The following is a 25,118-nucleotide window of genomic DNA, read 5'->3' as shown; positions in this document are numbered from 1 at the left end:
CTCAGGAAAAGACAGAGTTAAACATGATGCTAGAAACAGTTGATACTTGGGAGGATTTAAAAGACATGCAAGAGAACGCACCTGATTCTGAGAAAAAGGCATGGGAAACAGCAGGTTGTGTGAAAAGTGAAATGGATTTGTGGGTTTCAGCAGATGGAAGGGCAGTATTACCTGATGAGTTAGTGAGTCCAATGGCACGACAGATACATGGTCCAGTACACTTAGGAAGAGATGCCATGCTGAGGTTATTTAGGCAGACTTGGTATAACCCAAAGTTTAGGATTGCAGCAGAAGCAGTGTGTCAGAGATGTGTCACATGTCAGCAATTGAACGTAGGGAAAAGAACACCAGTTACAATGAGTCACATTGGGAGGTCTGGGGGGCCTTTCAACCGAATGCAATTAGATTTCATTGAGATGACAAAAATCAACCGCCTCAGGTATGTTCTGGTGGTTGTATGCATATTTTCCAGATGGGTTGAAGCATACCCTACACGCAGGTGCGATACACTCACAGTAGCAAAGTTGTTGCTTAGAGAGTTGATCCCGCGCTTTTGGGTGCCGACCTCCTTGGAATCAGACAGAGGAACTCATTTCAACAGTAAAGTTGTGAAGATGCTTTGCTCTGCATTAAACATTGATCAGAAGTTGCACTGTAGCTATCGACCAGAGGCTTCAGGTATCGTGGAGCAGATAAACGGAACTCTAAAGTCCCGAATAGCCAAAGTATGTTCATCGACGTCCTTAAGCTGGCCTGATGCTCTGCCCTTGGTACTCATGAGTATGCGTAGCACACCAGACAGGAGGACAGGTCTCTCTCCACATGAGGTTTTAATGGGGAGGGCAATGAGACTTCCGTCTGTTCCAACTACAGCTTTGTTGAATATTACAGATGACCTGATCCTGGATTACTGCAAGGGACTTTCTGATGTCATTCATTCTGTGTCTCTTCAGGTGCAGGCTGCTGAAGTTCCATCTTCAAGAGACCTATGTCACGACTTGTGCCCTGGTGATTGGGTGCTTGTGAAAAAACACGTCCGGAAGAACTGCCTAGACGTGCGTTGGAAGGGGCCTTACCAAATAATCCTGACAACGAATACTGCTGTAAAGTGTGGAGGGCTGCCAAACTGGATTCATGCTTCCCATACTCGAAGAGTTCCAGCACCCTTAGAAGAAACAGCTCCTCTCACAGATGAAAATCCAGCTGTGGACGGCGAACCACTAGAGGGGATCAGTCAAGCTGTGGGGGTGTCGAAAGAAGTTGGGAGTGCTACAGATTCAGCAGAAGAAAGACAGGACGACAGTGAAACTGAAGTTGCCACGAAGGAGAAAGTTGTTGTGAATACGGCTCAGACACGGATCAAGACAAAAGTGATCAAGAACCGAGTGTGAGGACAAGAAGTAGGAGAACAAGGCGTGGTGAAGCTAGTTGGCCTGAAAGAAAGAAGAGGCCGAGCTTGAAGCCAACTCCAGAGAGAACTCTTGCTCCTATATCTGAAGACTCCGATTTGGTCGAAGGTGCACAAAGACAGGAACAGGAAGGTCCGAGAAGATCGGGGAGGGTGCGAGTGCCCTGCAGAAGATACGCTACTCCTGAGTGGACCTACCTAGCAGCAGATGTCCAGTGCACGGAGATCCGGGAGGGTGAGGGAAGTGACAGTGACCAGTACTGACCCAATCATAACATTGGAAGTAGTGTTGTTGGTATCAGGAGTGGAGGTCGAAGGGTTGCTGACACTCACTATCCCCAATCCTCCTTATCTGAGCAGGATAAGAGAACTGGTTTTAAACAGAATAGAATTTCCTACTTTTTGTTCAACAATGCCAACACTCGAGGAGATCATTCTTCGTTTAGAAATATTAGAATACGTGATTAGAGCCGCTGGAACACGTATGATTCCAGATTGCTAAAGACTTTATAAATAAACAGATTGAAAAATAACCTAGCGCCAAGTGGAAGAAGAAGAAATTTAGGGACTTCCCATTTAGTGGACCGAGAAGGGCTAGGGTTGTCCGTTGCTATAGAATACAAAGACTGATCTTGCAGAAGGGATTATCAGCTTCCAGGTGTGGTTCGGAAAGGCTGAATAAGCAAAGAAAAGAGACTTTGAGTTGTGAAAGAAAATCAGAACTACACTGTCTTGAGATCATGGAGGCCGGCAACCCAAACCGCAAGACAAAATGCATAGGAGGCACACTTTTAGTGGGAGTAATTTTTCTTATAGTTTTAGTAGTTACTATATCATATGTAGTGGGACATGAAAATGAAGAGAAGGCAACAAAGGAAGCAAAAATTGTATCGATACAGAAACCTACTACTGCTGGTCAAAGGGGGGACAATACAGAGAAAGATAAAGCTTTACTAGCAGCAGAGACTCGTAGGTTGCATGTGGATGAATCACAGGGAAATTTCAAATCAAATGCATATGCTAAATTGCTTTATGAATATATTGATGCCATGGAGGCAAAAGATTGCTATGTGTGCATGCAATTGCCAGCCTCTGTAGATGAAGGTATTAGATATCATCATCTTCCATTGACTTATGGAATCACATGTAGTTTGTTGCTTAGTATATTTTATGAACGTGATGGTTTTGAGTATTATTTTTTAAATTTTGATGCTGTTTTACCAGAAGTTCCAAACTACAAGCACATGAACAAGTGGGATTATTATAAGAGTGAAGATAGACTAAAGAAATTTTTCATTCCTTGGAAAACGTTGGATACTTCACATGCCCGAAGAAATAATTTGACTTGTAAAGTGTCAGAAATTGAGAAAAGGTTTATAGGACAGGTGGATGATCGGTATAGGAGACAGAAGATCTTAAAGGCTTCAGGCCAATGGAAAACAGATTGGACCGAAGAAGAAAGGTCACACAAAAGAAAGGGTAGTAATGGTCCAATAGCTTTAGATCGAGAGCAAAAAGGGAAACTGTGTATATATAGGGGTAATACCTATTATGAGAATGTGTTTGTGGGAGAAGTAAATTGTGAACATGCTTTCCAATTAGAATATTATACAAAGGATTTCTTGAAGGGAATGCAGGTGATCCCGAATGTATATTTTTTGTGTGGAACAAATGCATACGTGAAACTACCGGATAATTGGTATGGATCATGTTATTTAGCAATTGTCTTCCCCAAAATATACCATGCTAAGGATCTAGAAATTATAGAGGGAGGAACTCAAGCTAGAGGAAGAAGGGATGTAAGCAATGAGGAGGTAGTTGGAGACGTATTTGGTGCTATGTTTCCTCTTTTAGGGATAGTACTGAATGATGTCAAGATTAGAAGATTGGCAACAGTTGTAGATAGGTTGTCCGCCAGTACTGCTAGATCATTAATGCTGGTGGAGGGAGAGATGCAATCGATAAGGGCAATGGTTCTTCAGAACCGACTTGCTCTAGACGTTCTGTTGGGCCAAAGAGGGAGGAGTCTGTAAGGTTTTGAAGGTTCAGGAATGTTGTACTTACATTCCAGACAATTCAAAACCTCTAGAAAAGTATATACGGAACATCACTGAAATTCATCATGAGATTGAGGATTTGACACAGGTAAATGTGTGGGAATGGGTAAAGTTGGAGGTTGGTTTGCCAACCTAGGAAAGGGTTTCATTTGGTACATACTGAAACCTATCATCATAATAGTGATTTGTATAATCACTTTGTGGGGATTGGTGCGGCTGTACCAATGGTATAGATCAAATAGGTTGCAGAGATCCATGAGAGAGCAGGAGAGGAGATTAGCTGCAATGCAGGATAATCAGTACAGGAGTCTGAGGGCTCTAGAGATGATGAAACGAGAGAGTACTGCAACGAGTTCAGTTTGATTCAGTTCATACCTCAGGGATGGTGTTGTGATGGTGATGACTACTAAAAGTCATCAAAGGGGGGAACTGAGAGAGCGCAAATTGAGAAAAAAATAGAAGTGCACCATATTTACAAGCACGTTGCATCAGTTTAGTAAAGATTACATAAGAGTGTCGAATTTATAGAGTGAAAATACATAAGAGTGTTTAATTAAAGTAGAATGCATATATCAGTGTGAAAAGCTAATGTAGAAGTGTGTAGAGATGTTAGAATGATGTTGAAATCCCATGTTATGTGGCTGATGTAGAGGAGAATGTAATACTGCTAAACGTAGAAATGTGTAGGCCACATGGCAGTTCACAGAGAATGAAAGGTGCTGTTACACTCTCACATGATATGGATTTTAATGTTGTTGTAGTTCAAAGTATTATTGATCATAGAACTGAAATATATGTTTTATAGAAGTGTTTCATATAACCATTGTGTGCAATAAGTTAGAATGCTGTTTAGACTAAGAAATTAAAGGTTTACAGAGTGCACAGGCCTGTTTCATGTAATTCTAATAGGCCTGCATAGATAAGGTCATTTCTGTTGATCTGCATGTGTTAGTTAGAGGAAGGTCATGTTAAGCATAAATTGCGGAGCCTGCTCGAAGGTTTACGACTTAGAAGATACGGTGGAGGCCGGAATTTGTGGCCCACTGTACAAGTGTCTGTTTGCAGGTGCAAGGAGGTTCCAATCAAGAGAGTGATGAATAGAGTTTTGTTCAGGGAGTCAGGCACGGGCCTGGAGGAGGCTTCAGGAATTTCCTGGGGGGTACCGTCCTGCAGGAGAAGAGCCTGAGAAGCAAGGTCAACGCTAACGATGGGCCCAGAGGAGTATCAGCATGGAAAATGCCAGAACCGACACCACGTGAGGGGCGTCTCTAAAGGGCGTTTCTATTGTAAATGTGATTTTTGTATTAGGGACAGCACCCCTGGGTGGAGTTAGGGGCAGATGGTCTGAGGAACCTAAGAGAGCGGATGGGTAGGCAGATAGGGTAACTGCGAGACACCGATTCACAACGAAGACTAGGGGAAGTGAGTGATCTTCTTTGGAAGTCACCACGGCTGACACCTTTTTAGGTTAAGATTTTACTAAGTAGGGATGTCACTTAGTCTAGTGTAGGGACAGTAATCTGGATTTTCTTCCTTTCTGTAAATGACTCACAAGTTACAGCTTGTGTCTATTCTTGCAACTCTGATGATTTTTGAATTGGTTTTGGTGATATTCTTCTGCCGACTAAGAGCATTTAGAAAATTTATGTTTGTATTGATACCAGTATATCTTTTGAACCTTATTTTGAGATGTTTGTATCTCCAGTTAACTTTGGCTTTATAATAAACTTTTAAAACTTATTTGTAGTAAGTGGTTCTTTAGAGTGGTGTAAGTCCTTAACTGATTGACCTAGTAGTGGATTGCCTTTTACTCTATGACAGGTATCAACGGTTCAGTCGATCTGAGTTGGGATCTAGACCTATAGCAATAGATCAGAAATCCCGCCGTAACACAACGACAATGGCAGAAGCAGCAGGTTCCTGGGATTCTAATACTTCCATAACGGTAGAAACTCCTGGTTATCGAGACTGCTCTTTAAAACTAATGACCTGGAACGTAGCTGGCCTTAGAAACAAGATAGATGACCCAGTATGGAGAGAGTTCATTAGTATGAACGATATCATAGGCCTACAGGAAACGTGGGACACGGGTGACATCTTGAGCCTGGATGGTTACGCGTGTTATCATATTCCTGCGGTCCAATCTAATATAGGGAGGGCGAAGGGTGGCTTGGTCACCCTAATTGCAGCTACTATCCAAGGGGTACACACCCAGCTAGACACTGGCTCACGGAACATCCTGGCTGTACAAATCTCTTTAAGTGGGGTGGGAACCATTTTAATTGTTAATTTTTACAATTCGTATGATAGAGTCACCACTACCGAGCACCTGGGCATATTAAATTTGTCTTTGGAAAACTATCAGGAGTTAAATGATAGTCACTGTTTCCTCATAGTCATGGGAGAATTTAACATCCATGGATGTCCGGATGAGTGTCCGTCCTTAGATTCACTTGGCCCTGTCGAACAGGGAGAAATTCACTTCGAACATTCTGAACAGGGCGGTCTCCTTGAGACAATCCTGGCAGACAACGGTCTGATGCTCCCAACATTGTGGGATAAGGAGATACCCACATTTAAGGGGAATGGTTGTCATTCATTTATTGATTATATTTTTATTAGTTTAACACTGGGGGATAGGATTCTTGGATACTCGCCTGTGTGGTCACACTTTAGTGACCACAATCCAGTAGTACTGAGTCTGTCGGATCTGGTTTTAAAGTCTACAATAGTCCCAAATAGAACCGACAAATCGGATATCTGTTCGACAGATCAGGCTCGTGGACTTAGATGGAGTAAGGTTATACCGGGAGACTTCTACTCCAACCTAATATCTACAGTAGGATCCGAGTTAGATACCTGTTTGAATCTGGAGGCAGAGAACGAGGAAGTTTTAGAGGCTTACTCTATTATCTGTGCCCAGGTTTCATCAGATCTTAGACAAACAGGCAAAGCCAAGGCACCCGCTGAACAGGGGTGGTTTGACCACAACTGTTCAGCAGCAAATCAGAAATTAAAAGCTGCCCTAAAATGTAAACCAGTGAACAGGGCCATGGTGGCCCTATTAAGGAAAATATATAAACAAGCCCTGGACATAAGAAGACGGGAGATCAGGGAAGCTGCCTGGGAAGACCTAACCTCAGTAGACGTGCTCAGAAATAGTGCTAAATTCTGGGCCGTCATAAATAAACCTTTTTTTCAGGACTCCTGTAATGGCCACTTAGATTGTGGTATCCAGGAACAGGCATGGTGCTCTCACTTTAAGTCAGTCTATGAAGGGGAACACTGTGGGGAGGGGAGTACAGCTACCCCTTTTTTAAATCCCTATACTTTAAAGGTATCTGAGCTAGAGGAGGCAGATGCAATCGGGAAGATGACCAGTAATAAGGCTCCGGGTCCCGATGGTGTCCCCGCCGACCTCTTTAAATCAGATGTCAAGACCTGGGCTAGAATTTTAGCTAATGTTTTTAACAGGGTTTGCAAGGCAGATATTTTGGACACTTGGTCCAAATCTGTCATTGTACCCATTTTTAAGAAAGAAAATAGGGGGGACCCCAGTTGTTACCGCCCTATTTCCCTTATTGACGCCGCAGTGAAGGTGCTTGGGCGAGTGGTCCTTGGTAAATTAACATCTTGGCTGGAGGACACATAAACCCTCTCATGTTTACAATATGGGTTCAGGAAAGGCCGAGGCACAGTAGACCAGTGCTCAACCTTTACCGGCTAATAGGGAAATACACCATTGCTAAACGGGGTACCTTGTATTTAGCATTTATGGACCTTTCCTCGGCCTTTGACCGAGTGAATAGGTCCAAACTTTGGGAACTACTTCTCAAGTTAGGAGTTGACAAACACATTGTGTATTTTCTTGCTGATCTACACAGGGACCTTACAGCCACAGTTAGGTATGACCGCTTGGGAAATAGCACGGGTAAGATCGCGATCATTAATGGTGTTAGGCAGGGCTGCATCCTGGCCCCCTTACTTTATACCCTTTGCGTTAATGAACTAGGGGTTATTTTAACTGAGGCATGTAAAGATATACCAAGGGGTTCGGTAAATTTCCCATTCCGGCATTATTGTATGCCGATGATGCTGCATTAATAGAACGTACAGCTGTGGGGTTGCAATGTCTTTTAAACTCATTTGCCAGTTTTATGAAAGGGTTGAATCTAACTGTAAATTTTCCTAAATCGCATGTAATGATTGTTGGGAGGAAACCTAAAAAAATTAAGACCATGATCTGCGAAGGAAACGTTTTATCCAGGGTGACAAGATTTCCCTATTTGCGGGTAATTTTCGACGATAACTCTACTTGGTTACCCCAGCTGGTTGCCAAACTAAATGCTTTTGCCAGGTCTATCATGGCGGTATGGGAATTTGCTCGTAAATTGGGTGAGAAGCCTATGGAGGCGGTGTTGAAAATTTATGATGCTAAATGCACTGCAATAGCGATGTATGGAGCTGACCTGTGGGGGTTAAAAAACGTAAAGGCCTTGCAGGTGACTGAGGACAAGTTTTTGAAATCCATTCTATGTGTCCCACAGTCTACTCCGGGATATATTGTTCATCAAGAGTGTGGGGTTGATTATCTGGAGGATCGCATTGCTTTGGCGCCGCTATTGGAGTGTATTTCTATATGGGTGAACCCTGATCTAGAATTGAATCTTGAAATCTTGAAGGACTGTTTATCCCTGGAGCATGGTCATTCTATTCCCTGGCTGAATTATACCAAAAAATTGGCAGCTAAATTGGGCCGACCAGAATTGTATTCTTCCCCAAACAAACTGTTGAAGGGGGACATCAAATGGGCGAAAGATACATTTAAACAGTTGGCATTTCTGGACAGAGAAGAAAAAGATCTATGTAAACCAACTGTAAGGGCCCACCAAATGTTAATTACCACCGGAGGTATGGACCCTATTTGAGTATCGTCAATAATATGAACCATCGATTTTTATTGACTAAATTCAGACTGAACAAATTCCACCTTCTCCTTACTGAACGCTCAGGATGGACCAAGGACTCGGAGTTGGAGATTTGCTCTTGTGATGGTTTCTCAATCAAAGACACTATGCATTTTATCTTTTTTTGTAAGCATTTGTGTCTTATTCGCAAAAAGTTCATTATTCCCCTCATCAAGGACAAGGGCTTCAAACAAGTTAAGCCTGCCCTTTTATATTTACAGTTGTTGTCTAGTACATGGGAGATCTTCAATGCAGCACATTTTTTAACAATTGCTTTAAGATTGAAGAGGAAAATTAACTGGATACATTGTACATAGTGGTATACATAGGTCATAGGACTCAGTGTTTCATTTTATTTCATCTCTTTGTAAATTGGCTCTTTGCAGGTTTTTACCTTTTTAACTATAATATTTATAATGCACATTTTTATATACATATGATTCCGTTGCGAAATGGTTTGTAACCTAACGTATCATTTTTTAATCAAGGTCTTGACTTCGATGAATTTTGTAGTACACTTTTATGGTTTTTGCAATGAACCGAATAAAGTATCTTTGACAGACTGACTGACTCTGCTCCCCTTGGCGCCTTGGCACTGGTCGTGACTGGCAGCCCTTCTCAGCCAATCCTGGCGCTGCTGTAGCACCAGGATTGGCTTGGGGCACAGGTTACTCTTCACCCGCAGCATGCCTATTAGGAGACCGAAGGGCTCCTAATGGGCATGCGCAAAAAAGCGCCAGCACAAGTGCGCATGAGTGGGCACGGGTAAAAAATTCACCCTCCGTCCCCACTCATGCGCACTTGTGTTGCTACCTGTTGTCCTGGTGACAATCATGTTAGTCAACATGACGCCAGACCGCCCACCCCCTTCAGACACTGAAGGGGGTGGGCGGTCTGACGTCCTGCTGACTGACATGATTGTCAGTTCTCCCTCGGCGTCTTTGAACTTAAGTAAACTGATTCAGTTTACTTAACTTCAGAAACGCCGAGGGAGCTGCGGGCGGAGGGAACTGCAGGCGGGGGGGATACTCCCCCACGCCCCAATGGACGCACCGCGCCTGACAACAAGTAACATCATATCTACAACAAGTCAGGACTATTGGCTTTGTCAATGGTTGTTTGTGGCTTAAGATAAATAAGCAGCAACTGTGGCTTGTATATATTATTGAAAAAGCTTCCACTTAACGCCCTGGTAACACCACAATAATGTTGCTGCTCTTGAGTTTTAGACTCCAGAGAGAAAATGACTCACACATAGGAGGAAAGCACTTCCATTGGCTGTTTTTGTGCACAAAAACACTGCGTTGGTGTAAGGCAGCGATTTGTGCACCAGCGCAGTGAAAGAGGACAAGAATTCGCACCATCCCATAGATATGGCGCATTCCAGCCCTTATCTTTTGACACAGAGCAGCACAGCAAAGTGATTTACTGTGCTGCCCTGTGTTTAAATCTTGTAAATGAGGCCCTAGTGTCCGTGCACAGTCCTGAACCTACATTGCATTGATTAATGCACTTTTAATTTTTCCTTTCCTCCAATGCTGCACATCTTCCATGTGCCCATTTTGTTGTTGTTGTGTAAATCAAGTTGCCTAAAACTAAATGGCCTTGATTAGAAGTTTCTATTTGCTCATTAATATCTGCTACTTTAGGAAATGCATTCACACGAGCAAGCTTAGCTAGCTTGGCTACATGCCTCTGTTAGTAGTGAAAAAACGCACAGTGTGTCAGGCGCACTTTTATTAAGAGGAAGATGATCACGATTGTGTGGTTCTAATGTGAAATGTACTACCACAAGGATTGTGCAAAAACTGCAACTTGATGGTCAGTTCACATCGCAATCTTAGTTGCATCCTTTACCCCCCAAATACCCTCTTCACTATGGGTTCCTTCACTATCCCTCTCCAATAGTACCTCATCTCTCTTTAGCCCCTATCTCACATACATTGTATTTATTTTATAGCGGTACTCATCCCAATGTGGGGTGTGGAGCACTTTACACCACAAATACATGTTATACAGAGACAATAACTTTAAAAAGTGTGTACATCAATGAATAGGAATTGTTGCAAAAGGCACCAAGGGTTATAACGTGTAGAAGTCGCATCTCATCCACACTCGTAGGTATTGAGGCCCAGATTTACAATGATCTTGTGTCAGGGTTTCTTCACTTTTTTGGCACAGCCCCGAAGAAAAATAATTTTTAGCATTTCCTAAGCTATGCAAAACCACTTTCTGTGGTTTAGTAAATAGAAAGCAAAGCAAGGCAGTGCATAGAGGTGCATTACATTACTTTGTATTGGAAAGGCTTATGTGGATGGAGCACTGGCATTCCCATGCATCCACCCATGTATTTTGATGCAAACACAGATTTACAAAGGTTTGTAAACCTGGGTTTGCATAAAAATGTTGTGCCTACCCAATAGAGGTGTAATGAGGAGTCATGTTTCTTCCTCTTTCCATGTGTGCTGCTCACTGCAGCACACATCGAAAGAGGAATATACCTCTGAGCATTAGTTTTGAGCATCAGGGTGTCTCTTCTTGCACAAAAACAATCCTGCCTGTAATGTAGGCATCCTCGCACTATGATGGAAGCGTGTGTGGATTGGCGCTACGCTACACACAGTGCGCCATCACTAGAAATAGCTGAAATTCTCAGTATCTTTGTAAATATGGATTTCTGCTAACTCCCCCCTTTCATTCAAGGCAGCACCGCATTTTCTCTTGCTGTGCTGCATTGCACGAAGGAAGAGAGCAGAAATGTGCCATATTCATTAACCTCTTCCGTACTCATGACGAGTTGAGCTCGTCATGAGTCACAGAGCTCGTCATGACACGCGGGGATAATTCCCTGGCTGTGCTGAGCGTTCTATTAAAATGGGCATGGTCATGACGAGCTCAGCTCCTCATGAGCACAGCGCCACCGTGCTGCGTGACGAGCTGCGCTCGTCACGAGCACCGCGGTGCTGCGCGCACCGCCCCTCCCCCAGCACAGCGGGGGAATTAGCCCCACGGGGAAGGGGTTAAGATTGGGAACACTTCTGCTCTTTCATAGCGTTGGTGCACCTCAGTCACCAATGCAGACATCTTTGCGCCATGATGCCAGGGCACCAGTCTTACTGGCGGGATTGTTCTTGTGCAGGAAGTGATACCTTCCTGCACAAAAACAATTCTTAGAAGAGGCATATTCCTCTTTGCATGTGTGTTGCAGAATGCAGCACACATGGAAAGATGAAGAACAAGTTGAAATGAAGATATTTTGCAAAACTTTGCACCAGGTTTGTGTTACTTTTGTGATGCAACCAGGTGCAAAGTATTAGTAAATCTGCCTCGCAAACTCAGGATTTAAAACATAACACAGTGTTGGGGTTGTCTGTATAATACAAATATATTACCTCTACTTCTACTACTAAGAATAATGAAAGGCTGAGAAAAAGTAATAAGGTTCTAAACCTAGGTCTTGCTGGTTGCATGATGCTAGTTCATAGCTCATTGTGTTATATCAGAGGGTTTGAAACTTATGAACTGCCAGTGCTTCATTTGTGATAAAAAATAAGTGCCAGTGCTCTTGTCAGGCATCCACTGCAGTTTGCACCACACATTGCTCCAGCTATGCTGCTGCTGCCAATGATAATATCACAACTACTAACCTTCGCACTCCTACAAGTGTAACATTCAGATTACTTCAGGTCCCCAAAGCTATAAGAATGGCTTGGGCGGCATAATAGTCATTTTTCATGTATATTAAATTAGTATTTAACTGTTGTTGTGGTCATTCCAAAATTAGCAAAACAGCGACACCTTGGTTGACAAATAAGTGCTGGTGCCAAGCACAGGAAACCACTGGCTCAAATTAAGCACTGTGAACTACAATTAACAAAAGGATCTCAGACAAAAGCTCTTTAAACTTCCACATGTGATAAGAAGACGAAATGAAAGTTGAACTGAACTCCTGGAGTAGTAAGTGCTGTAAGACTGCAATTACAATACAACTGCAATGTGCAAGCAGCATGAGAAGTGTTAATATGATATGAAGGAAGCATAAGAGGTGAACGTAGGCCTCAACAGCACTGACTTCTGCAAGATCCAGTGGCAGCTCCACCGCTATGCCGGAGGAGCATCGCCCTCCCTGCCACATCTAAATTTGAAAAATAAAACATGTTTTTTATCGTTTTCATTTTGTTCCATTGAATGAATCTTGGGGCGGGACCATTGCTTGGCAAGTCACGAGGGGAAGTGGTAGGCGCTGCCTTCAGTTCATATGTGGGTTTGGCAGGCTGTCTCAGGCTAGCCAAACCCACATGCTCACTGAGCTGTCTCCAACCCGAGCTGTGTTGCCGGGTTGGAGACAGCAGGCTCCCAGTATCCTTGGGAGCGCAAATACAGAGCGCTCAGGCCAATCCTAGTGTGACTCACATGTATGAGAGCAGCATCAGGATTGGTTGCAGGGGAGACTGGGAGCCTGTGCTGCAGCGAGGAAGAAGCAGAAGAGCGGAGTTTCGGTGGGCGGCAATGTGGCAGGTAAGTTCTTTTTTCAACTTTTTATTTTACTGCTTTCTCCATCCGTCCCCCATGCACCGCCCCACCCCTCTGTCAGCACACCAATCTTTATTGGCAAGTTCCCCTTTCTCACCTAATAAGGAGTGATCAAACGACTTGCACACACTAACTCAGGGGCTCCCTCTGACCCCCAAAATTTCTCATTGACATAGCTAGGATGATAGAAGCTCCTCTCACCACCTTACTGAATAGCATTATCACTTCTGGAGAGTTCCCAACCTAATGGAGAAAGGCTTCCATACTTACTGTGCTAAAGAAGTCCTCTCTAAACTCTAGCAAGGAGAAAAATAACCACCAGAATTCTTGCTTGCCAATGCCGCTGAAAATCCTCGAAAGGCATCTCAACACTACACTTTCAGAATATCTAAACAAAAACAATATCCTCGACAGTGTTCAATAAGGTTTTAGAACAAACCATTTTTGTGATTTAAAAAAAATTAAATTGCAGGTTTTAATTCACTTAGGGCCATATGTATCAAAAAAGAGTTTTGCGATTCTCAAATTGCGATTTTTAGCGAATCGCAATTAGAGAATTGCAAAATGCAATGTATGTAGAATTTGTAAAATTTTGAGAATCCTACATATTCCTTATTGCGAATCGCAAATTGAGATTCGCAAATGAGGAATACCTTTCCATTCATTCCTATGGGCTAGGAGGCCCATAGGAATAAATGGGAAGACATTCTCAATTTGCGATTAACAATTAGAGAATCGCAAATTGAGAATGCAATTTCAAGGTTGCGAGGGTGCCAAAAGGACACCCTGTTGCACCCTTGAAATATGCATGTGTGCACATTTTGCGCACATACATGCCCTAAGGGCATGTATGTGCGACATATGGCACTTAAAAAAATGTAAAAAGTGTTTTTTTAAATAAAACCGCAAATTACCACCATCCTGAAGTTGGTAGTAATTTGCAATTCCTTAAGGCCAAATAGCACATTTCTGGTGCTTCCAGAATTGCATTTAAGGAATCTCAATTTGCAATTCTTTAATTGCATTCACAAAATAGAGAATCGCAATTGTAGCAATTCTCTATTTTGGGATGGCCTTTTGGGATGATACATCCCACAAGGCTTTTTCCAATTGGCAAACGGACCGATTCTGAGAATCTGCCCATTTGCAAACGGGAAAAAAGCTTGATACATATGGCCCTTGGATGCTATCCTCTACAATGTAGCAACGTACATCGGCACAACGATGCATACAACTGTTTTTTTAATCTATTTATTAGGATTTGCATATAGTAAACAAAAAGGCAGGGTATATGTGATTGAACATACAAAGGATTAGTTCACACTTCTACTCTTTTATGTCAATTGATATAACTTTTGTTCAAGGCACAATCAGACATGTAGAGGTACTCATGAGCATCGTGCCCACTTAGAGATATCAAGACATGTATCTGGTGTAGCAGCGATACTACAGGCCAGATTGTGATTGCATACGTTTCAAGCAACAAACAAATATTTCTAATGTTCTTGAATTTGCTGACCCTTAAAAAGGGGAAGGAGGGAAAACAAAGAAGAAAATCTACTTCCACGAACAAAAAACAGTCCCACACCAGTAATACACGACATTATAAGATCACTCCAGGGTAATGTTACATGACCCTCTCAAGACAACAGAGGAGGCAGGACTTTAAGTAGTGTGTGGGGTCCCCTCTTCATGTGTGTCACGTAGAGTGGCTTTGGATGTTCGATATCGTATTGCGGGAAGGTATGAAGCTCAGTTAAAATAGTGTCCCGCTTTTCTGAGATGGGGTATTTATTGAGTCCTAGGTTATCTTCTCTGTGGAGGGCCATGCTTTCAGCTCGAGACTATCTGGTGATGGAGTGCAACCAGGCCTCCAATGTTGGGGGCTCATGTGACTAACACCGGTGGGTAACAAGGCGCTCACCACAAGGAGTCCCAAGTCCAAAAAGCGGGAGGTGGCTCTGTGCTTTTTGTCTCGAGGGACAAGTCCATAACATATGGAGGAAGTCCGCGTCAATTTGGTGACCATGGTAGCAAGTGGCATCTGTTCTATTAAAATATCTATTAATTTTAGCTGGGGTCAAATAGGCCTTAGGTACAATATAATATTGTAAAAGTCCAAAACTGGCATTATGGGTTATGGACCTGCCAGTAACTTATCCCACTCTTTGTCAGTGCAAGGACATGAGAGATCCATCTCCCAGTGATGGCGTAATGGTGTAAGTGGTATTGAAGTGTGAAGGCATAAGGAGTCCGATACCCAGCATGTTAGGTGGCAACCCGTGCCTAGCACGTGAAGGTATCACAAGAAGAGGTGCATTTTGGGTTCATGTGAAATGTCTCCTCATTTACGTCACAGCGTCCGTATCAAGGAGTTGTAGCTCAGGAAGTGCACCAGGGGTAATCCCTCATTGGTCATCAGAGACTCATTGGGAATAAGGATGTCATCCCAGTAGAGGTTGCCTAGTGAATGAATGCCATTGAGTTGGGTAACAATAAAACATGTTATTCAGCACCAAGACACCCTTGGGTGAATGTGTGCTTTACAAAATATTCATGTTATGTTATTTTATGTAGTGTATGTAGACCCATAATCATGCCAGGCAGTTAGCTTCATCACAGTGGTCATAGACCGTTCCCTCGACGTTCCAAGTAGCACCATATCTGGGGCGTACAGTGTGGTTGATCTGGTAAGGTATAAATAATGGCGGAAGCAATGGTAGGCCACCTGTAATAGCTTAGGAGGTGGCAGCGGTAGCTTACAGTATAGATGAAATGGGTGGAGTAGGGCGGGTAGACTCCAGGCAGGTGCATTCATGGCAGTGTCCATAAGGTGCAAACCAGCTATCCAACAAGCCAACCACTGGATGTGGAATGCAAGATAGCACTGTTCAAAATTCAGCACCGCCAATCCTCCCTGATCAGAAGGCAAATATAGCCTTAACAACGCAACCATTCAGTGGGTTTTTTTCCAGATAAATTTGGGCATCTGTTTCTTAAATGATTTGAAAAAACAGGTGAAATATATAATGGCAAATTAGAAAAATAAAAAAGTAACCGATGGAGTACCATCATTTTTATAAGTCAAATGTGTCCCGCTACAGGCAACAAGAGCATGTTCCAAAAGGCCATCTGTGATTTCAGTGATGTGACCACCCATGTGAGATTCACATCAAGTAGGTTGAAGTTGTAATGGTATATTCTGCTACCAACGTATCAAAATACTGCGGCTGCCTGGTCACCGGGATATCATTACTAAGAAAGGTTGGATCTTTCAGTGTGGGCCTAAATGGAAAAAGACAGGATTTCATCCAACTGACCCGCAGACCAGACAGGCAGGCAAACTGATTGAGCATTAGCGCAACCGAACAGGGAATGGAGTGGACATCTCTGATGTAGAGGAGTAGGTCGTCCACGTACAAGGATATGGTATTTACGGCATCTCTCATCAGTATGCCCCAGTCTCCAGCTTGTTCACGCATAGCAAGTGCCAGCGGTTCTATCGTTAGGGGAACAAGTAGGGGAGAGAGCAAGCAGCCCTGCCTGGTTCCCCTGCATATTTGGAGTGGTTCAGAGATAAGATTATCCATCTTGACCTAGGCCATTGGCAGTATGTTTAACAAATGCACCAATCAGATGTACCGGGCCGCCATTGATGTATTACTGCAACACCGCAAAGAGAAAAGCCCGTTCCAGTGAGTCAAAGGCTTTTGCAAGATCGAGCACCAGGTATCCAGCACGAGGAGAGCTCCCTGGAGCATACTCCACGAGATGAATAAAATGGCACAAGTTATGGTTTCAGAACAAGCCTTAGCACAGAATTGGCCTTGGTGGTGGCTGCAGAGGTGGTAAGATCTATTATGGATAATAGAGGGAAGTCTGCAGAGATCTGTCAAGAGCCTTCAACACCGTGAGCCATTCTGTGCTTATAGACCACATGGTCAAGATTGGTATTGGTGGAATACCTCTGGATCTTCTTCGATCCTCCCTTACTGACATAAAACAGACTGTCTTCCTCAGCAAATGTATGTCAAAATCCTTCTCAATGCCTTGTGGTGTCCCTCTGGGTCATCATTGAGCCCCACACTGTTCAATGTATATGTTGTTCCCCTGGTTAGACTGATACGATCCGTCAGCTTTTCTATGCCGATCACACCCAAACTGTAGTGTCTATTTCCAGCAATGTTGCAGTGGTCTTCACCGCTTCAACAGTTGCATGTTTGAGGACATCAGCCGGATGAGATGCAATAGTCTTACGCTGAAAACTGAGAAAAGCAAGGTTCTTCTCTTTGGAAAAGACGTTTCCTTTTGGAATCTTTCCTGGAGGCCTCAGCCCCTGGGCCATCTTCCTATCCCAGTCCCTAAAGCTCGGAACCTGGGGGTGATCGTTGACGCCAACCTTAGTTTCAGAGACCAGATCAACAAACTCACTTCCTCTTGCTTTTTCTTATTATTAATTCTAAAAAAATCATCCTTTTTATTCTTTTCAACCTTCAGAAGTCAGTAATCGTTGCGCTGGTACTGTCCGGGCTAGGTTATTGTAATGCCCTTAATTTAGGCATTCATCAATGCTCCATGAACAAACTCCAATTACTGCAGAATGTAGCAGCCTGTTTCCTCAAGAGAATAAATACATTTAAATCACTTTCTCATGCCCTATTGGAGGTCTACTGGCTCCCTGTCAAGAAGCGAGTGGCCTTTAAGGCATGCTGTATGGGCGTACATTACTTCATGGTTCAGGTCCAGAGTACCTGAGGACGAAATTCATATGGTATACATCAAGGAGAGCTCTGCACTCAGTTGCAACCAGAACAGTCATAGTTCTCAAATGCAACAAAGTGTCTTGGGGTGGTAGGAGCTTTGTTTTTTTCACTTGTAAACTTTGGAATAAACTGCCCGGGCATCTTAGGAATCAGCCAAATCTGACCTACTTCATGAAACATCTTAAATCCTGGCTTTTCTCACTCCCTTTCTAATCGCTCTGTTACCTCAATCCTTGCAGATGCCAGTGCCAAGATGCCCCCGGGGCATTCGTGCGTCCAACAAATAATATTAATATCATCAAAGGAAGCATATTAGATATCATGTGCACATTTGAGAGGTTTTCTGGTGCCACCTTTTATAAAATAATATGATATTTTTTCTGCAGTGAAGCTCTGTCTTTAGTATGTATTTTTTTTATATAAATGCGCTGATCTATTATGCACGTTACTTAAAGGTACAATACACTACTATGAGCAATAACATATATAGGTTGATAAGATAACATTCCCTCGGGTCATGCTTTCTCACTCACTTAGCTTCACCAAATAAAGGCAATTTTAAGGGTGATCAATGCCATATTTAAGCATATGCTATGTTGAGGTGCAGGATGCAAGTGCAGGAAGTAAGTGTGTGTCTGGGAGAATTGCTATCCTATTGAAATGCATATTTTCCAATATCATTGTGTAAACCATGGTTCAGACCTGGATCCTTACATCATGCCATCCACCCACCAACCAGTAAAAAGAATAAGGTGGTTAATGCACATGCTGCAGTTACGACTATACACTAAATGACACAGTAAGAACAACTATGGGTGAATTTGGTGGCTCAGATGTTATGCTATCTGTAAAATAAATGTTATATTGGCTGGCTGATTTCTATCTCATTACAAACGTTTGTAAAGTGCGTTGACATGCTGCGGTGACCTGGTGCAACTTTTGAAGTTACTAATGAAGTGGACATATTTACTTCTTCTAAGAAAGTTGCTGTTGGTATGACTATCAAGCAATGCTGAACTACTCATCTAATAACTTTCCAGATGTGTCCTGCCTCCCCATCACCCCAACTGAACTTCTGTATTGAAGGTTTATTGGCTCCTAGATTGATATATCTGCATTGGTTTGACTTTGCATTTATTTATACTTTTTTAAAGAACATACTGCACACTGGGCAATCAATTTCTCACTTTTTTTTGTTCAAAAGAAAGTTTTATTAAGAGAAATAAGGATGTCAATACAAAGTACAAAACATAAATACAAATCATGCATAAAGATTATTCAAGAAATTACTACAATAATATATGAATTGGGCATTAAATAGAACAAGGAAAGCGACATATCCTATCTCAATTATGAGAAAAAAACAATAGGATACTGAGGAATTGAAGAACGTTTAGGGGATTCAAGGAGGTTTTGAGACTTCTTGCTGGGTGGGCTGCAGTTGGAAAGAACGACTAGCACAGACATCAAGATATGTCGTAACAGGTAACCACAAATCTAGGCATTTCGCTGCCATGTGTATAGGATATAGAGAGGAAGTATCCAATCGATGATTATGGCAAACATTGACCCACCAAGCTCTAAAAGAGATTTTAGAAAAGTCTTTCCAATTAGCTGTAATTTGCTGGAAAGCAACTGCTATTAACAAATCAATGATTTTAACATTAAGCGTAACATTTTCCAAACAAGAAGAAAGGCTTCCCAAAAAAACATGAATAAAAGAAAAGGAAAGTTTAGTTCGGAAAATCAAGTTAACTTGGGACCATACTTGTTTCCAGAAATTATGTACAATAGGACAAGCAAATAACATGTGAAACAGATCTGCATTCGGAGAGGAGCATGTCCAACAGACATCTGGTACTGTAGTACATTTTTTGCCTAAATCATGGGGTGTGAAAACGAGCCTGTTATATGGATAAAACATTGTCTGCGTTATATTAGCTGCTCTAGATGATTTACGAATTTTGACCCATATATTATTCCATAGGGACACTGGCCAAGAAGTAGCAAGGTCGCATTCCCACAACTCTTCTGTCTTGGATTTTGGCCGAGCAGTGTCAGTATTGTGAAGATACCTGTATATGATGGAGGCCTTGGATGTGATTTTCAAGAAGTTATGTAGTTGTGTTGCAGAGTTGGGAGTATTAAGAGAGGTATGTGTAATAGACAACTGGGTATAGGTAGTCATCACCTCTTCTTTAAGAAAAAGGTATTTGTGAATGAAGGAGGTAGGTAAACTAAATAGTTGACTAAGTGATGAGAAAGGTGTGAAATTCGATTGTGAAAATAATTGATGTATCCAAATTAACCCCTTCTGACGCCAAGTCCTCCAATAGAAAGGTTTGTTTTTGATGAGTAAACTTTTGTTATGCCAAATGGTGGAATTAAGAAAGTCATCTACAGTATTATAAGTAGGGGAGGAGGAAGATAAAAGTAGTTTAGATGTTAATTTGATTATGGGTGTGGATAATGCTTGTGGTTTACGTGAGAAGGAGAGGTATTCAGCGAAGGTAAAAGGGGACAGAAGGAGACGTTCAATTGTAGTCCATAAAGGACAGTCATCTGTGGGATCTCATAACCAAAGGGAGGCTTGACGTAAAAGGAATGCCTTCTGATAAGCCGGAAAATCTGGAAAATTAACTCCGCCGTCCGATTTGGGACGCATTAACCTAAGAAGAGACATTCGGGACTTATTATTTTTCCATAAAAAGGAAGAAAGAGCGTAGTTAATCCTCTTAAAAAGTTTAGTGGGAATGGGAACCGGGTTATTAGAAATAGTATATATAATTATAGGAGATAGCATCAACTTTATGGTGTCAAGGTGGCCCCACCAAGATAAATAAAGAGGATGCCATCTGGGGGTCCGATCGGAAATCTTTTGAATGCACTTATTCATACAAAGCGATACTGTGTCTGAAATGGAAGAGGTAACATGCAAACCCAGATATTTAATGTGAGTAGAACTCCAAGTGAAATTGGAGGCACTGAAATCTGATTTAAAAGTGTATTTAGTTAAAGGTAAAATCTCACATTTGGCATTATTCAATTTATACCCTGAAATTTTGGAGTATTCAAGTACCTCAGCTAGAAAGGCGGGGATTGAGTCATTTGGTTTGGATAGGAAGAGTAAGATATCATCAGTGTATGCTGCAAGTTTGACGTGAGAATGCAGTGATTGAAAACCGTGTATGTTAGGATTCTGACGATATTGGGAAAGAAAAGGTTCCAAAGCCTGGTTAAAGAGGAAGGGGGATAAAGGGCATCCTTGGCGTACACCTCTTCCCAAATCAAAAAATGAAGACACAAAGCCATTGCCACAAACCACAGCAAGAGGGTTAGAATAAAGAAGGGAAATTAAGGAGATAAATTTAGGGCCGAAACCAAACCAATTGAGGGCATAAAACAAATAAAACCATTCAACTTTATCAAACGCCTTTTCAACGTCCAAAGCAATCGCTGAAAGAGAATGGCTTAAACGTGAGGTTTTGGATAGAATGTTAAAAAGGAGTCGTGTGTTATCAGTTATAAATCACCCTTTAACAAACCCAGATTGTTGCTTGTCGAACAAGTCTGGTAAATAGGAATCCAATCGAATCGCTAATGCTTTGGCAAAAATGTTGTAATCAATATTAACCAAGGAGATGAGCCTGTAATTTGTGCAGTGCTTAGGGTCCTTTCCTTCTATGGGTATAAGGCATATGTGTGTTTCGGAGAAGGAGCCAGTGGAACTACCTAATGCGGTGAAAGAGTCAAGAAGGGAATATAACTTAGGCAAGATAAGTTTGGAAAAATGGAGGTAAAATTCGACTGTAAAACCGCATGGTACAGGTGCCTTGCCCTTTTTAAGGTGTCGGAGGGCTTTAAGTAGTTCCTGCTGTGTTAAGTCTAACAACAGGGGAGAAAGATCGAGAGGAAAATGTTGGGGTTTAGAAATGTGATAAGGATTGGGTAGTGGGTTGAGTTTCAGAGGTACATAGCGTTTTATAAAAGAGAGAAAATTCATTTAAAATATCAGCATCTTTATATTTCAAGTCAGAATTCGCATCATAAACAGACTCAATATTCAACTTATTGTGTTTAACATTTAAAGAGTTAGCGAAAAATGTTCCCGCTTTATTTTTACCCCCATAGAATTTCTCACTAGATTTTAACAAAAGTAAAGAAGCATCTTCTGTAGATTTTTTGTTGAATTGCATTTTGGCATTAATGAGGGCTGTTAGGCAATCTTTAGAATGGGAGGTGTAATAAGAGTGCTCCAATCTCTTAATTTTCTTGAGAAGGTCCCCAGTGAATTTGCGGGCAATTTTTCGTTTTTTTGCAACAAAGCCAATTACAAAGTCTCTTGCTGCAGCCTTAAAGGCACCCCACAAGGTGGAAGAGGGCATGGAGTGGGTTTGATTTATCTCAAAGAACTCATCAAAGACGCTAGTAAAAGAATCTGTAAACTTTGAATCCAGAAGAAGAGTATTATTAAAATGCCATCTTTTAGGACCAGAAACTTTAGGTAAAATATCAATGGTAATTGAGACGGGCATGATCTGATAAAAGAATGGGACCAATCTCTGCATTAGTGAGAGTTTGTGCAATGTTGTGAGAAACAAAGATATAATCAAACCTTGATTGAGAGTGATGGTTGGGGAGTAAAAGGTAAATTCTTTGGTGGTCGGATTACATAGACGCCATGCATCAATAAGTTTATGTTGCGAGATCGCCTGAACAAAGGACTTATGGGATTTATTAGGAACAAATGTGACTTTAGATAGCCTGTCAATGAAAGGATCGAAAATGATTTCAGTCACCTGCTAGGATAAAATTAACATCCATAGATTGAGAGATATGTTTGGGGAACGGGGACCGAAAAGAAGGGCATGTAGGTGCATACACGTTTAGAAGAGAGATTGGAACACCCTTGAGTGATAATTTAACATTTAACCATCTGCCATTCGTATCAGATGCTTGAGATAACCGAGAGTATGTTCGGGACTTACGACAAAATACCATCACTCCATTACAGTTGCCATCACCTGGAGAATAGAAAACATCACCTACCCAACCTCTCTTCAATTTTAATGATTCAATATCTGAGAGATGAGTTTCTTGTAGGAATGCAAAGTCGAAATTTGATTTGGCTAAATGAGACAGGATTCTTCGTCTCTTAATGGGGGAATTCAAACCCTTAATGTTCCAAGTAATAATTTTTAATGGCATGGAATATTAGAAACACATCGATCCCAAAAAATAAAAGAAAAAGAAAGAAGAAAGCACAGATCATGTAGACGACAGTGATAGATGAAAAATGAGGAAGGACGAGGAGTTATGGGAAAGCAAATAGTATAATATAGATGAATATAAAAACCAGAGAAGATAAGAAAGTGATAAAGACTATAAGGAAGCAAAAAGAAAGCAGCACCCAATAATTTAATAGGAAGAGAAGACAAAAATGGAGGTAGGAGAACATTTGGGAACAAAAGTATGAGAAACAAATAGAGGGAAAACATACCTACAAAAAGGGGAATTCAAGGAAGCACAATCAGGAGAACAGGAGGAGGGGGGAACCACTTGGAGTAGGTGGTACATCCAGGGTCAGCCAGACGTGTGATCGGGAAGACGCCACGAAACAAGGGTACATAATCTATAGAGACAAAAAATAATAAGGTTTTTTTTTATTTATTTTTTTTTTTTTTTTTGGTAGACCTTTATTGCACATTATTCATATACACAGCGGTGTGCCTACAACCCACTTACAGGGCCGGCCGCAATCGGTGCACCACACAATATAGACAGGCCGGATAAGACAGTACTTCGTCTAGAGCGCATAGTCAGTGAATGCTCAGCCCATGAAGGCACTATGAATGGTCTTTAATCAGCATCCAAAGTACACCATCGATTCCGGCCGTGTAGCCCTTATGTGATCTCGGTCTCTTTTTCAATTGTTGCAGGAACAAAGTTAACCGACAACCATCCCCAACTCCCTCCCAACCCTCCCGATCCTGGTCCTGATGAGTATTCCAAGTCCGACATTTATAGTGTCCAAAAGTCAGCCGGTACATCAGGTACCATAACGCATGTGAATGAGGTAGGTATCTTCCCACATTCTCTCCTATAACACCCACAGCAGTGTGAGACCCCAAAAGGCGGCCACATCATATCAATTTCCCAGGCCCAATGTGAAGATCCCAAAGGGTACCGCTAGTCCCTCATCCTACATAGAATATACTTCTCACACACATTTAGGCAGCATTCAATCAGATTCCTGTTCACCCCCGACAAATCAGCGATCTCACTCCTCTCACTATCAGAATTTTCCAGAGACAGCACATAGAGCGTAAATGGAGCCCACACATCCCGCGGGCGAGATTTCTCAGGCAGACCCTCATAGTAGCAGTTTAGTTGGTCCCTGCAGTAGGCCATGTCATTCAGCCACAGCTGTACATTAGGTGCCCTCCTTCCTCCCCATCCTATAGCAACCCTCCTCTTAGCCAACTGTAGTGCCAGTACCACAAGCCGTCGCGATTGTGCTGACACACCAGAAGCAATGCCCAAAAGGCATAGGCGCACATCCAGCTTTACTTCGTTTGATACCATGACAGTCAGTCTCTCAGTTACTTCCTTCCAAAAGTCATACACACGCGGACATCCCCAGGCCAGGTGTACAAAATCGGCATTGTCAGCACCGCACCGGACACATTGGGCAGTAGTCCGAAGCCCGTATCTGACCAGCTGAACCGGCGTGTAATACCACTGATGCAGAAATTTATAGTGCAGAAGTCGGAAGTTGCCATTAATCACATATCCCCCTGTCATGCCGCAGCATTCATTCCATTCATCATCGCTCAGAGGTTCTGGCAGGCTCTTATCCCAGCGTGCCCTGGCCAAGGTCGCACCCCCTCCCTCATCCTCCTGCGCAGCCTTATAAAGTTTAGAGAGCAATTTGGTTCTATCTTTAGCTGTGTAGAGCAGCTGTAATGCCCCGAGCGTTAACGGTTCTGCCGGATATGTTGGAAACAAATCTCCTACTGCTGCCCGCAAACGAGCATAGATAAAGGTAGCCATAACAGTGTTAGTGGAGTGGTCTGTCATGACCTGTAGGGAGAGAAATGACGCCCCCGGAAAGAGGTCCCCCATGGTTTGGACTCCAGCTTCTTTCAGAATCTGCAATCCCCCGATCTCGCTGGACACTGATACATCCGAGTGGTACAGCAGTGGCATAGCCGGCGCATACAACGGCAACGTCTACCAAGGTCCTCCCAGGCGGTCGCCGTGACTCGCACAGTATCGATCTCCCCCTTCTCGAATACCGAACGTTTGTTAGTAATCATTGCCCTCAGCGGATATGGCAGGACTGCACTTGCCTCGAGCGCCACATGCGGGGTATACGGAGGAGCATTTA

This window comes from Lissotriton helveticus, chromosome 9 (assembly GCF_964261635.1).
Source record: "Lissotriton helveticus chromosome 9, aLisHel1.1, whole genome shotgun sequence".
Taxonomy (NCBI): domain Eukaryota; kingdom Metazoa; phylum Chordata; class Amphibia; order Caudata; family Salamandridae; genus Lissotriton; species Lissotriton helveticus.
The sequence above is the reverse complement of the archived record's forward strand: the minus strand, read 5'-3'. Positions refer to the sequence as shown.